This window comes from Callorhinus ursinus, unplaced genomic scaffold (genome assembly GCF_003265705.2).
Source record: "Callorhinus ursinus isolate GAN/ISIS: 27379988/994484 unplaced genomic scaffold, GSC_fseal_2.0 scaffold28, whole genome shotgun sequence".
Taxonomy (NCBI): domain Eukaryota; kingdom Metazoa; phylum Chordata; class Mammalia; order Carnivora; family Otariidae; genus Callorhinus; species Callorhinus ursinus.
In genome coordinates, this window is record NW_027397090.1 from 8,708,180 (window position 1) to 8,714,527 (window position 6,348).

The following is a 6,348-nucleotide window of genomic DNA, read 5'->3' on the forward strand; positions in this document are numbered from 1 at the left end:
AAGGCAGGGCAGGGCAAGGCAGGGCAGGGCGGGGCAAACCCAGGCCACAGCTCGGGTCCAGGGAAATCTCATGACTGCAGTGTTTTGCGGCAGGTTTCCCAGCTGCTCGGGGGCGGGAGGCAGCGTGGGGTGGTGGGGGCGAGGAGGAGGGTGGGGAAGAGGAGGAGGGAAGTAAACAGGAGACCACAGAGAGAGCCAGTTCCCTGCGTTCAGAGAACACCAGCCGCCTCCGGTCCCCGGTGGGTGGCTGTATGTGTGCAAATGAAACAGGGAGGGGAAGGGAGAGAGGGAAGGGTAAGCACGCACTTCTCGGCTGTTATCCACCCACCTCGCTTTTCCCGCCCCTCCAGCCCACTCCCCTCTGGGGTGAGCGGGTGGGAAGGAGATGTTCATGAAGCGCCCACCCCCAAGTACGCGTCGCTGCTTTAGCTGTCTGTGAATCAGACACTGTCTCAGCAGCTCGTCACCTGCGCTCAGGAGGGGAACAGGGGGCGGCCTTGGGAGAGGGGAGGTTGGGTAAGTGGAGGACCCAGTACTGGCCAGAGCGCGGGGTGACGCCTGGGGCTGGGAAGAAGGGGTGTCTACCTCCCAGCACCTACGCAGATCCTGACCCGGTCCCCAGGACAGCGGGCCAGAGGGGTGGGACGGCGGCTTGGGGGCACAGCTTGAGCGGGAATTGGCAGCAGGGGTGGGGACGTGAGGGGGGGGGTGGGAGTGTACCACCCCGGGAAGCGATGGGGTGCCGGGCTGGCGGGGGCCGCGGGGCAAGCTGCTGCCCGCCGCCTGCCCGCGCGGGGTTATGCGAGGTAACCGCGAGCCGGGAGGAGGAGGGAGGCGGCGGGGGCCGCGGGCCGGGGTGTCTGGCGCTCGTTGGACAAAGAGATGATGAAACGTGAGCGCTATATTTACCAAGGGGGTGGAGACCGGGCGGGGGGGGGGGGGGGGAAAAAAGGACAAACTGTTCCACAACAACCACAGGAAACACAGCCCATCTGACTCACCGGGAGGGCCGCGCCGACCCCCTCGCGGGCGTAGCCCCGGGGCAAGCGCGAGGCTGGAGGGTGTGGATGCCCCCGGCCGACCCACCCGGGGCGCTACGGCTGGGGGTTGGGTTGATTTATATAAATAAAGACACCTTAGATCCCAGGGCCGCGTGCGTGCGCACGTGTGTCTGTAGCTTTTGTGGGGCAGGAGAGAGCGCGGAATGGCAGGAACGTTTCCTAACCCCATGGCCCGACCATCGCAGGCGAGATTGCCTGCAAACTCCTGCGAGCAGGATTCCTGCAAAGTCATCTCCTCCCGCACGGCCCGGCCGGCCGGCCCGCCCCGCCCGCGGACAGCAGCACCCGCCTCCCTGCGCTCCCCTTGCTCCCGCCCCAGCCTTGCTCGCAGCGCTAAGAGTTGGGGTGCGGTGCGGGCTATGTTTAGAAGCTGATGTCATCCCGACACCCTACTCCGCAGTGATCCCAGGGGAGACCGCAGGGCAGGTTTTCCTCCTCTTCGCGGGCGCGGGGGATGGGGAAGGTGCCTCTATCCACTCCCCAACCCCCGCCAACACACACACACACACACACGCACACACCCCTATGCTACTCCGAGGAGTTAAAAAGAAAAAAAAATGCAACTCGATAGAGTTATGAAACAGGGTGGTGGGGGCGGTACACGCCAGCGGAGGACGCAAACCCTAGGGCTTGGGCCTCGAGGGGCCAACAGCCGGCCCCCGCCCACTCTCACCCCCGCCAGCCTTCCCCACCTCCCGCCGGGGTGCGGGGGCTAATTTCAAGGTTAGCTCACGTGGGCGCGGGCGCCCGGAGCTCCTTGCACGAGTTTGGGGCGGGTTCCTCATCCCCCAATCTAGGGCAGTTTGTTCAACTGCAGTAAAGGGAGCTTGATGTTCCAGCAGGGAAGGGATTTCTGAGAACTGGGGCTGTCCTCAGATGAACTCGGCTCCTCCGGCTGCTGCTGCGGCGGCCGCCTGCGGAAGACTTTTTAAAAGGGCGATGCCAGGCCGGGGCGCGCCGCCCGCCAGTCGGCTGCGGGAGCCGAGCGCCCGCCCCCGAGCGCGGGTGATGCACGGTGCGCCGCGCAGGGCCTCTCCGCGCGCGGGGGGCTGCTAGCTAAACTTATCCTCCTGCATATGTATGAACGTGTGGCCTTTCTGCTCGGCAAAGGAGAGGCCTGGAGTTTTTGCGGAAGGCTGCTAAGTGCAGCGAGAGCGAAGTAGGGCGTTGTGCAAGTTTTCGCGCGGGCCGGAGGCCCCCCCTCCCCCCAGCCCCTGCGTGTTAACTGACGTTACGGCCACGGGCGTTCTGGCAGATAGGTCTTTACCTGATTGTATTTCAAATCCAGAACACTGCCTTTGCTGGGAGCCCCGATCCCTTAGGCCCGCCTCCTCCTCCTCCCCAAACTCACCACTTTCCCCTAATTCCCCAGCTCTCACTAAAGTGAACGCTACTTTTCCCCCAGATATATGCCGTGTGCCTAGGTGGACGCGCTGAAGCCAAAGGACCTGGGTCCTGAAGGAAGTCTGGATCCAGCCCAGAGTGAGGTCCGACACGTGATCCCCTACCCCCAGCGGGCCATCTGTTCTCCTCCTTCCTTCCCGCCTGGAAGCTGGCAGCTCTGCCCAGCACCGTCCACGCCTCCCAGCAGGAAAGAGTGAGAAAAGCCAGAGTTCTAATCTAAACCTCTCCGGGTCTTGGGCAAAGATGAGACTGGGCAATAAGTATTTTAGATTAAGCCCCAGGTGGTAAGCTCCACCCAGAGTTGGGGAAACTCTGCGCAGGGTTCAGTTTGGATTAAAATCTCCAGGGAAGGGGACTGGGAATGGGCTGCCTTCGCCTGGAGATACCTCTGCTGCGGCTAGGGTGGAAAATCTGCACAAGCTAGCTTGAAGAGAGAAAAAGCAAGACCATGAAATTAAGGAGGAAAGGATTTAAGGGATTCCGGACAAGTTTATATTGTGCCTGCTATCCCATTAGATATTGATTTAAGACATTCTGACCTTCATTGCCATAAAGACCTGTTTGTAGATGCACAGCAGATGAGATGGTGTTTAAAGAACCCAAGTCTTGCTCAGTTTTTTTCCCTATGATTTTGGGGGGGGGGGGTGGGGGGGAAATCCCAAGTGTATTTGGAGTTTGTAAGGGACTAGGGAGATGTATTCATCTAATGCCCTTAATTCACAGATGAGGAAATAACTCTAAGAGGTTGCCTAGGGTCATGCTGCTCATCTCAGGCCCGGGAGGCCCCTTCTCTGCCCCAAGCTGGTCTAAGCACATGCTCAAAGAATCAGCTCAGGGTAGGCACTACCTCTTCTAGAGGTGATAATGATAATTATTTTAGGATGCACAGAAAATAAGACTTCTGGCTACAGGCCCATAAACGGTTGTTCTTGAGAACTTGGATAATAAAGCCAAGCCTTAGACAGAATTTAGAGATGAAAACACATAATCTAGAAGCACAGTTACAGTCTGAAATCCCATGCTCCTCCCAGTTGGTTTGTGTTGATTTGAAATGTGTATTTACAAAGACTACACTGGGGGAAAACAGACCTCTCATATTTATGTGGCATAATATATACTTTACTGGTAAATTATTCATTGTAATTAGGAATGATTCCTATTAATTTGGGACAATTTACTTTGCCAGAATTTAATTGGGACAACTACATGCTGGCAAAACAGTGTAAGCTGATTTTAATCAAAGAACTATTATAACACACATCCCAACAGAGCAAGGGGAGCTTGTTGTTACACACACACACACAAAATCCTGATGTAGCAATTATTACTTGTGATATATGTTTTGTGGTATATATAATTTGTTTTTAACATATAAATCTCATGGAGGATAGACTGTCTTTTCATTTCTGTACTCCCCCATGCCTAACTCCCTGACTGAAACAGAAGTATCTAGAGAAGGAATGAGTGGAAAAAGAGATAAAGGGGAAGGTATTCTATAATTTTAGAATTTCTGGGTTTAAAAAGCTATTCTAAATCAAGTCAAGCAGCAGATACATTTATAAATATGTGAGAGAAACTCGTGTGTGCGAAATCTCAGTTTTCTTTTATTACTTTCTTCTATAACTGTGAAATGAATGAGTTGGAAGAATTCAGGGTTTATGTCCAGTCCAAACAAAATTAAATTAAAGGTAATTAGAAGAGGGCAAGAAGCAAGGGAGGGGAAAGTTTATATTTTTCAAAAAACCTATGATGATTGATTCATTCAAGTTCCTGGATTACAATGTCCAAGGAAAGATAGACTTCCCTTCTTTTCTAGAATAACCTCAATGTTAATTAACTCTAGGGCAATCTGGAGGTGCCCCGTGCAATGCCTGTTGCAATGCAAGTTCAAGAGACTGTGCAGGAGGTGATCATAGAGACCCTGGAGAGATCCCATTGGTATTTGTGCTGGACCTTAAAGAAGCAAGCAAAGGTGCAATTTCTAAATGATCATGTATCCTTGGGGACAGAGGTTGTCCCAGAAAAATTATGAAGTAGGCAAACTCCCCTGCGCTTCAGTGAATTCTTTTCTAAAATTAAGGGGATTGGAAATACAAGAACTTTAAGCGGCTTCACTTTTACATACCATGATGTACCTACTTTACCGTGATGGTGATGATAATATTCTCAGTTGACCGCCACCCCTTTTCCATACTTCGCTTTTCCATATAGTCAACCTACTGCGATAGCTTCCTGTACCCCTTCAAAAGCAAAGTCAAAATAAACTATACTGGCCTTCAAACTGGGAGGGCTCACATGGAACTCTAAAGACCTCTCTAAAGACCAGGAAATTGGTGTAACTTTCCCAAACCTTAACCAAAGGCTAACAGCCAGTGGGGGCCATGGCTGGACCTCAGCAGGTCTGCATCATATAGAGGTAGGTACCTCTCACACCCAATTAGGAAAATCAATGTATTTTTAACCAATTGTGTCCACCGTTCGCCTCCTGTAAGAGACATTAGCCCTAGATTCTTTTCTCAGCTATCATGATGGAAAACAACCCATCATTCATTCAGAGGGAGAGGCAAACTGAGGTAATCAGACTCCAAGACCCATGCTAATCATTGATCAAGTAATGCCACAATATTCAAAAGCTAAGGATCTCTGGCTTGTTCCAGTTCTTAAGAATCTGTTTAGCACAGTTAATATTTCACAAAATCGAAGAGTTCGGTTGTTGTAAAGCCCAAAGGGCTTGGAATCAATAGATTTATGGTTTGAATTGAGCTCTGTCACTGTCTACCTGATAAGATAGACAAGTCACATCTGTGTGTCTCAGTCTTCACATCTGTAAAATAAGGGAAGAGAAACAAGCCCTGAAATCCATCCAGGGGGTCGATGGAAAGAAAATGGTGTCTTTTAAAAAAATCATACAAATTTTGCGTTTGTTATTTTCATGAGTGTTTGCTTTATATATTTGTGCCGGTTAATATGCATATGCATATTCTGAAATGTTACATCTTCCAGAAGAATTAAACCTTTTATCAGTCATTCTCTCTTTTTAAAAAATTATGTTTGTTGGGGCGCCTGGGTGGCTCAGTTGGTTAAGCATCTGCCTTCGGCTCAGGTCATGATTCCAGCGTCCTGGGATTGAGCCCCCGCATCCAGCTCCCTGCTCAGCGGGAAGGCTGCTTCTCCCTCTCCCACTCCCCCTGCTTGTGCTCCCTCTCTCGCTGTCTCTTTGTGTCAAATAAATAAATAAAACCTTTAAAAAAATAAAAATAAATAAAAATTGTTAAAGTGTAAAAAAATAAATCATACAAATTTTTGTCTCCAGTTCATTGACGGTGGGTTACAGTAGCTTCAAAACAGAACTAAAATAACTTGCCTAGAATAAATTGCACTAGGGAAGGAGAGGAATGAAAAGGCATCACAGAAGCAAAGATGGGGTGTTTCCGTGTAGGAATAGTGAGCCATTAAAAAAGTCTGGTTTAATAGGAACTTTTATCAGCTCTACATTTTTCAGATGAATTAGTCATAGTCAATGCGCTAGATAGAAGGATTATTAAAAATCTGCCCCGAAGTATGCTGCATCCCCAAACTAAAAAAAAAAAAAAAAAAATGAAATGATGCTTTCTCATTTGTGTTTATTCTTGGGCAACTTGGCCTGACATATTCAGTTTAGGTTTTTTTTTTTCTTAAAGTATTGACTCGCATTTTATTTACTCATCACCCCTGCCCTTCCATACATATCTCACTTTTACTACCAGCCACATAAAACACAAGGATGTGTCCAGTTTCACTACAGCTCTTGGCGTTTACAAATGTGGAGCGCTTGCTTTCGGAACGCCCTTCTGATTGGCTGGGCCAATGTCAGTGACATCAACCAACTTACTTTTGATTGGAA

General features: G+C 50.2%; 1 long non-coding RNA gene across 1 annotated transcript; it reads left to right on the top strand.

The window, feature by feature from the left end:
• The first annotated feature begins 217 nt into the window (after nucleotides 1-217).
• Nucleotides 218-4,746, top strand: LOC112838827 (uncharacterized). Its single transcript, XR_003212064.2, has 3 exons — nucleotides 218-294; nucleotides 2,467-2,658; nucleotides 4,309-4,746. It is a non-coding gene; the product is annotated as an uncharacterized lncRNA (long non-coding RNA).
• Nucleotides 4,747-6,348: the final 1,602 nt, after the last annotated feature.